Consider the following 8,975-nt stretch of genomic DNA (forward strand, 5'->3'; position numbering starts at 1 on the left):
ACAAATAAACTCTTTAGTTTCTATTCTATAGGAAAAACAGAAGGAATAACAGCTGGTTATCCATGACGAATAGAACTGATTGAACTCTTTGAAACTAATAGAACAATCAGTAATATAATGATTTAGAAATAGAATGTTAAGAACTCATTCTTGAAAACAGAACACCTCACAATCTTAAATTGTTCCATGAGGAGTTTAAAATAAAATATGAAAACTCATGATCATCAGACAAAGATTTCGAACAACTGGTAATGATAGCACAATGATCATGACAAGCAAGTAGTATAGGCCACTATGCACATAAAGAGAAACCACAAAAGTTCCTTCAAATTGATAAAGCCAAACAAACCCTTTTCAAAAACAGTTACTACTACTTAGGGATCCATAAACTCCCAACCAATCTCAACTGTAAACAATTAAGCCCAACCAAAGAAAAGAACTAAATGGTCCGTAATAAATATGCAAACTCTGGAAAAAAAAAAAAAAAGGGGTGGGGTGGGGGTAAGATAGCTCTTCTGCTTCAGATGGAATCAACTTCATCAATAGGCTAAAAAGGCTAATTACACCTACTGTTATAAAACAGATATGTAAATGTTAATGATACAGCAGCCAAAATTTCATTCTTTCTTTAATATATCAAATGGGTTTATCAAAAGCTAAGCATATAACTAAAAAATATGCAAAATTTGAATGACAGCAACCAAGTTTCAATCTTTCTTCTAAAGTTTATCAAAAGCTTCAGACTTTAATCACACAAATGGCTATTCAGCAATACCCAGAGAGTAAAATCAAACAAAGTTGAGTACCTAAAGTTCAGAGGGAGCAGGGTGAATGAGTCGGAGCAGATCGAGCTTGGGCAACCCAAAAAAAACACATCTAACACTTCGCACTTCAAGCCTATTTGCCTGAAATCTCTTAACAACCTACTGGGACATGATATCGAACAGGATTTCAGCATTCACACTAATCGAGGGCTGAGGGCGGGGCTGAGGGAGGGGCTGAGGCCGGGACTGATAGCGGGACTGAGGCGGGGCTGATCGAGAGAGACGAGTTCGTGGTCTGAGAGCGGGCTGAGGACGGGGCTGAGAGAGACGGGTTCGTAGTCTGAGAGCGGGCTGAGGGCGGGGCTGAGGGCTGGGCTGAGAGCGGGACTGAGGGATGAGAGTGAGAAAGAGTGAGTTTCAGATGGAGGCGGACTGGGTGTTTTGCTCGATGGAATGGAGAGGGTCTGAGAGCGGGCTGAGGACGGGGCTGAGAGAGACGGGTTCGATCGTAGTCTGAGAGAGGGCTGAGGGTGGGCTGATGGCTGGGCTGAGAGACGGACTGGGGGATGAGAGTGAGAAAGAGTGAGTTTCAGATGGAGGCAGACTGGGTGTTTTGCACTTTTGCTCGATGGAATGGAGAGGCCGGGAACGAGTTGAAAGAGTTAAGTGTTAAAAGTATAAGTCTAACCCTAACTAAAGTCAGCTATTCATTGTATCAAAAAAAAAAAAATCTAACACTCAGACAACATCAAATAAAATTCATTGTCTGAAACTCATCTAACAACAGACAAATTAAAAACCATTGTCTGAACAACTTAAATCAAACAACATCTTTCAGTAGCCATTGACTTACAACATATCAGACAACAGACACCTAATAACAGTTGTGTGACTGAAAATAATCAGACAACAGCAAAAATCAACCATTGTATAAATGAACCTTGGACAACATCACATAATAACTGTTGTCTGAATTAATTCATTCAGACAACATCAAAAAATTAAACCATTGTCTGAAATGATATTGTACAAGAGCCAAGAAAAAACTGTTGTCTAATTCGAAAAATCAGACGACACAATATTTCTTGCTGTCGTCTGATTAAATCAGACGACAGTTAAAATGTTTGCTGTCGTCTGATATGTGTTGTCTGATTCCGAAATTGGTGTAGTGTTACAAACAAAGACCTAAACATGGGTCAAAAGTACATAAGCACGGAAGTAAATAACAAACACTACTAGAATAATGTCATTAGACATCACCACTATTAAATCGGTCAGGATTGCACCTGATGTTAAAAATCATGTTTACATCAGTTTGTGAAGAAACCGATTTCTATTGTTATTATGGACATCAGTCACCTAAGAAACCGATGAGAAAAGTTTCGTACGAAAAATTTACAAAAACGCGGAGGGACTAAGTTTCAAAGTTTGAGAAACGCGGGGTCTAAAATTTTAATTCCCCCCCAACACTCGGTCACTTTATCTAAAAACTTTCGAACCCTAATTGATAGACTCTCACTCTAAGTCTCTGACTGCCTCCTTCGCGTCTCCGACCTGAGCTCCTTCTCTGCGTTCAGCTCTTTCTCTCTCGCTCTTCTCTGAAACCCTAGCGCTCTCGTCCCTCTCCTGCTCTCTTTCCACGGCTACTGTCTCTCCCTCATTGAACTACTGCCTTCGTCCCCTCACCGGCGCCATCGCCTCTGCCAGTGCTTCTCTTCCAATGCCACCACATCGTTGCTCCGAGATCCGAACCAACCTGCCTCCAAGGAGTTTATCCTCCTCGATTGGTGCGACTTCGATCACCAAATGCCAGCATGGTTCTAAAGCTCGCCTCTCTCTCTCTCTCTCTCTCTCTCTCCCGCAACCCCGCTCTCCTCTCTCTCTCTCTCTCCCGCAGCCCCGCTCTCCTCTCTCTCTCTCTCTCTGTGTCTCTCTCCAGCACGGCAGCACGACGCCTTTTCTTTCTTCGATGGTGACGTCATGATGGACTGAAGGTGCGCAGTGAGTCTGAGTTTCTATTTCTCTTAATTTCTGCTTCTGGGTCTTCACTCTTTAATCGATTTATGGCTTCCTCTTAATTTCTGCTTCTGGGTATTCAATTTTCAATCTTCAAGTCTGGGTTTGGCTCTAACTCTACTAGGTGAAGCAGCTTCAATTTCAGTTTTCGACTCGATTTCGGAAACTTCAAGCTTGGTAAGTTGTTGCCATCTTTCTTGCTTCGATTTCTGGGTTCGAATTGCATCTGTTTCTTTTGCTATACGCTATACATATGACTGATATGAGATGAAAATTAGATATGTGATCTGTTTTGTCCTTCTGGATTTCTGGGTTCGAATTGCATCAGTCACTTTTTGCCTTTCTGTTTTGACTTTGGACTTGAAAATTTGAAATTGAGTTGCATTTGTAGACTTGTATCTGTTTTGGTAAAGCATTGAATTGTTTGATGTATTGATTTTGGATCCCATATCGTAGATTTTGAAGATTGTATCTTTAGTTATGTATCTGTTTTGTATCTCTTTTGCGACTGTTGCTGTGATTGTTGTGGTGAAAATTGTGTACCACTTGGAATAATTTCTAATACAAAAGAAGCTATTAGTAATTGGCTTGGGGAGATTTTGGTTCACTTGGGGAGATTCGAGAGACAGTTTTACAGTTGACAGCACCACCTCCGTTGGTATGTATCTATTTTCTATTTTTTCTATTGAAGGCTTCAATGTCAAAAATTGTATTTTGTAACAGATGATATATTGCAAATGCATGCAATTTTTATTTCAAAGTCTGCAAGCACATGATCTCCTTATGGATATATGTTCCAATCTCTGGACTGTTGTGGTATCCAATTATTCATTTTCCAACATAAATTGTTAGTAAAGCAGGCAAATAATGACTTCTCTGATTTGGGGCTGAATCAAGAACTAAAGTTTTATATATGGGTTGTGCAGAATTCTTTACTTAAACTGAAGTTTTAAGTTCAGGAAAATTTTTTTATTGAATCATTGTTCTTGTCAGTCATTCCTTTTCTTGATATGATATATAACCACTAACCTGTACTAGTACCTGTAAGTAAAATAACTCTAGGGGCCTCTAGGCAGAACGAGCAATTTAAGTGAAAGCTTATTTTGAGAGTTACTTTCAGGTGCAAGAGTTGAAGACTAAGATCCAAGTTCAGGAATGCCTTGGCCTGGCGATGAGGGTGAACAACGATGGGAACAAGCATGGTTGGCTATAAAAAAGGTAAGAATGCTTGGCTGCATATGCCCATTTGAACTTGTTCTTAAATCCATTAATGCTAGGAATTTAACTGCACTTGATATTGGTATTAGAGCCATGAATTATGTCTCAAACTAATCTTTTCATATCTATCTTCTTTCTCATTCCCAGTGTACTCTATTGAGTTGACTGGTATATATTCTCTTTGTTTCTCTATTGATGCTTCAATACAGTATGAATTTTTTTGTTTTTTGTTTCTGTGGGACATGGCTAAAGCTTTCTGAGACCAGGGGCAGCAATTTCCCATGTTTTCACTACACTTTAAGAAAAGTAGATCTCACAAACATCATAACTTGTTATCAGAGCTCAAGCTGCCTATCAACTTAATGCAAATCAAATTGTTTTATCTTAAAGTTTTCTGATATATTGCGGTGTGCTCATCTCTTATAATCCAGGTCTGGGCTTCAAAGTGGAATGAGAGAGCATACTTCAGCACAAGAAAAGTGAAATTAGACCATGATTATCTTTGCATGGCTGTCCTTGTTCAAGAAATAATAAATGCCGACTATACATTCGTTATTCACACAACCAACCCTTCAGGAGACTCGTCGGAGATATATGCCGAGGTATTCAGCAGTATATATGTAAGATAGAATGTATTAATATCAGAGACATTGATTTGGGTTGTTTTACCGTGATAGGTTGTCAAAGGTCTTGGAGAAACCTTAGTTGGAGCTTATCCTGGACGTGCCTTAAGTTTTATTAGCAAGAAAAATGCTCTGGACTCTCCTCAGGTAATGCACTACAGTGCCAAAAGTGGCATAAGAGTAACAGACCATGTAGGGATTGAATTGCATTGATAACTTCCACATGGATTATATACCTAAGTAGTCTATGAATTTACCTAAATTGGTCATTGGCTTTCACTGACCATATAATTAGGGAACACCAAGTATCTCCACCATTCTTTGCACTTCCAAATAGATTATCTAATTTACCCGGGTAATTTATCAATCAAAAAATTTTCTATACTGCAGAATAAAACTTTGGTCATTGGCTAGACCATGTAATTAGGCAACACAATATGTGTATAAATCCCTACCATTGTTTGCACTCTTGAGTATGTGGATATTTTTCAGGTGTTAGGTTACCCTAGCAAACCGGTTGGCCTCTTTATCAGACGGTCCATAATCTTCCGATCCGATTCCAATGGTGAAGATCTTGAAGGTTATGCCGGTGCAGGCCTTTATGACAGGTGAACTACTATACAAATATTCAATCTTGTAAATGTCATTAGTTCTGATTGTTGAGCACCTTTCTGAGGGTGGAAAATCGTCTGAGGGTGGAAAATCGTCTTTGATTTCATCAAACTCTTGTTGAAGCAGTTTGCCTTTCAGAAGGCAATGGTTTTATTGAAATATGGTGTTACTGCAGGTTTTTGCATGTTATGAAGAAAGGAATACTAGACTTTTTGAAGGAAAGCTAGGAGAAGAGTTGACATCTCTAATGATAGAGTAACATTGTGAATTTCTTTGCAGCAGTTGCTGTAGAGTGCAGAGGCAGAATTGATGTTTTTTTATTTTATTTTGGTCAAAATTGATTAACTACACTATATATTTCGTGTCTATGCCTTCAAATTCCTTAAAAGTTGCATGAAGACATTATTTGTCCAAGAAGTTTTAATGTCTCTATCGCTTTTCTGCAGAACATAGTGGAGGACAGTATATGGCCAATGCTTTAGAAGCAGGGTTTAAAAGCTCTAGGTGGGCTGGGGCTTCTTTCTCTTGGAGGAAAATTAGTTCTTAGGCGAATTTTTGAGGTGTGTGCTAAGAATAATAGGAATTGACAGTTTTATATACTAGATGTAACAAATGTGAGAGTAATCTGGAATATTTAATCCAAACCGATGCTAAACTAAGTTGACTATGCTTGGAATTATAGCTGGAAGGATGTTCAGTCATTGGAACTATAAGATCCGTCTTCCAAACTACATGATATATCAGAGGGCAAGCCTTCTGTATTCAAAGGTTACTCTTGCATAGTTTGACATGTGGTACGACTGAGATGTTTTGCATTCCTAAATTGTTACCTTATAGCTGTTAAATATTTATGGTCATTCACACATTTGTTTTTCAATCTTATATTCCAGATGCTGGAGCCCTACTTACTTTCGGTTGGGGGCTTTATGGACAGGTGAGTTTATGTAGTTCTAAGCCTTTTCTCGGACTGCCTCTGTGCCTCATGGTTTCTCTTCTTGAGAATATTATTGTGAATATTTCTGTCTTCATTTGGAAGGGTGCTGATCTGGGTTAAATTCGCTGCATCCTACTGCACAACTATTTGCTGGATGGCAAAAAGTCAAGTCCAACTTCCCATTCCAAACTTCTGTACATATGGTTTCTTGATTGCAAAACTGTCAATCACGGTATCATTTACAGAAAATTAGAAACTCAGTAGCAACAAAAAAAAGTTAGAGAAACTCATTGCCAATAGTGCTAAACACGATATACCTGGTCCTACTACTTAAGCTGGAACACTTCTTTTAGTCTTTTTGTTCACCTGCAACACTTGACTGGAGTTCCCCAGTTTTAATTATTCTTTGGAATCAACATGTAGTGAATGTAGAAAGGGTGGAGAAAAACGCACCGTAGGTGCTCAAGATGAGATTCGCTTAAAGAGGGAGGGACAGACCTCCAAGCTCCAAGCTCTGTTGATATAGTTATTGAGTTATTATATTCCCATATCTTCAGCTCAATTTAGTGCTTGAATCAATTCTGAAAAAATAGTTACAGGAAGCTCCTGATGTCGTGAATTTCAATTCAAGTGACACTCTATATGCATGGAATGCATGGCGTCAAGTGCATTGGTATGAGGTGCACGTTGAAGTGGCCGACTACTTACAGACTTTGCTGTAGATTCTGACTAGTTTCTTGATTTTGAGTAAAGCAAGCTAGCTTTTGTTTAAACCTTTTTGTAGTAGATGAAGTGAATGTAATTGATAGGCTAGCCTTGTAGTAGGTGAATTGGGGTTTTATTTTGCCCATTTTGTAAATTGTTAAGGATGATGATTTTAGATAAAATACCCCAATATTCAAATCACTCTTGTCAACTGTCGAAATTGCAATTTATAGCAGCAGCTACATATTTTGTGGACATCATTCTCTATAGAATCTGATGTCTAGATATAAAGTTGAAATCAGTTTTAATCATAAAAACTGATGTCCAGTAATATAGATACATCAGTTCCAAAATGAAAATCGATGTTACTAAAATATACAGACATCGATTTTTTGTCGAAAATGATATATTACTGAGTACAAGACATCAGTTCCAAAATGAAAATCGATGTTACTAAAATATATAGACATCGATTTTTTGTCGAAAACGATATATTACTGAGTACCAGACATCAGTTCCAAATGGAAATCGATGTTACTAAAATATACAGACATCGATTTTTTGTCGAAAACGATATGTTACTGAGTACCAGACATCAGTTCTAAAATGGAAATCGATGATACTAAAATATACAGACATCGATTTTTTGTCGAAAACGATATGTTATTGAGTACCAGACATCAGTTCCAAAATGGGAACCGATGTCTGTAACAGTATTACTCATCGGTTCTTAAATCAATAACGATGTTAAAACGCAAACTTGTGTTGTGTAATCTATATTTCTTTAAGCTTTAAATACAATAAAATGTGGGTTTAACAATAGTAAAGCATGCAAGTTTGTTATCATTTAAACCAATTTACATCGGTTTATAATAAGGAACCGATGTCTACACGAATACTAGACATCGGCTACAAACCGATGTCTGCATTTTTCGGATCTTTCTCATCACCCACAAAGACATCGGTTGGGTTTTTGTTTCTCATCGGTTTTTGGCCGATGTCTTGGGCCATAATTCTAGTAGTGAAAACCCAACAACAAACAAGCCCAATGACAACCAACCCACTACCAAACCCAGTAGAAGTTGAGATCGATCATGTCATTGCCGCCAACAATCGAGCCACCGCATGACTCATAAACATCATGAGAGTTACAACTAAGGACTGAGAAGCCAAATCTTTCCAGCACATGAATACCAAACCAGAACCCAACAGAAGAACTCTACAATCCAAATCCCAAAACCATACAAATTAAACATCAACAAAACCCATATGTAGATCTCCAGGAAAGGAATTGCCAGGAATGAAGGTAACCAAATGAAATAGAAAAAATAAAGAGGAATCGAGATAAGCAGCATCGGAATTGCCGACGTGCCTATGTAAGACATTTGATACAACACCGTATTCAGAGAATTGAATTGGCGAACATTCGTTTAAAACACTGATAGGTATGAAGGATGTGCACTTGAAATGTGAAGAATCTGGAATTTGAAAAGCATAAGGAGAGGAAGAAGATTGGGAGGGGGGGACATGAGAGGGATGAGAATCGAAGAAAATGAAGAAGAAAAAAGGGATAGATGGGGATGGGTAATTTGGGCTCTAAGGATGAATACGATTTAGGCTATGGGGGAAAACCAAGGAAACAAAAATCAGACGGTAAGCAAAACTGCCACTGCCGGGGAAAAGAGCTACCATGAATGGTAGGGGAAGAACATGGAAAATTGCAGACTTCCCCCAACTTGAAGCCAATGATCCAGATCAAAATGTAGGGGGGAGAGAGGAAACTTAGTCTGGTGGGTTTCTTAGAGAGAAGGGAGACTTTCTCACTCTAGACTTATATTTGTTTTTGGTTGTTTCCACTTGATTACTCCTTAGATTTTAAAGATGTGATGAGAATTTATGAAGGGAAGATAAAATAAAAGAAAGGAAAGAAAGAAGAAGAAAAAAAGTTAAAAGAGAAAAAAAATGAAAAAGGAGTGAGGGCTCCTCTTGCCTCTTGGTTGTGGCATTGTGATAAAAGGAGAGTGACAGATGGGTAATGGTTGCTATTGAAGAAAGAGAGAGCGAGATACATCATATATATGATTGAGTGATGGGTGATTTCGT

The 8,975-nt window shown here is 38.4% G+C and overlaps 1 long non-coding RNA gene across 1 annotated transcript; it reads left to right on the plus strand.

The window, feature by feature from the left end:
• Positions 1-4,568: 4,568 nt before the first annotated feature.
• LOC112189335 lies at positions 4,569-5,241 on the plus strand. The gene is made up of 3 exons (XR_005806063.1): positions 4,569-4,600; positions 4,676-4,768; positions 5,114-5,241. It is a non-coding gene; the product is annotated as an uncharacterized LOC112189335 (long non-coding RNA).
• The last annotated feature ends 3,734 nt before the right edge of the window (positions 5,242-8,975 follow it).

This window comes from Rosa chinensis, chromosome 2, assembly GCF_002994745.2.
Source record: "Rosa chinensis cultivar Old Blush chromosome 2, RchiOBHm-V2, whole genome shotgun sequence".
Lineage (NCBI taxonomy): Eukaryota > Viridiplantae > Streptophyta > Magnoliopsida > Rosales > Rosaceae > Rosa > Rosa chinensis.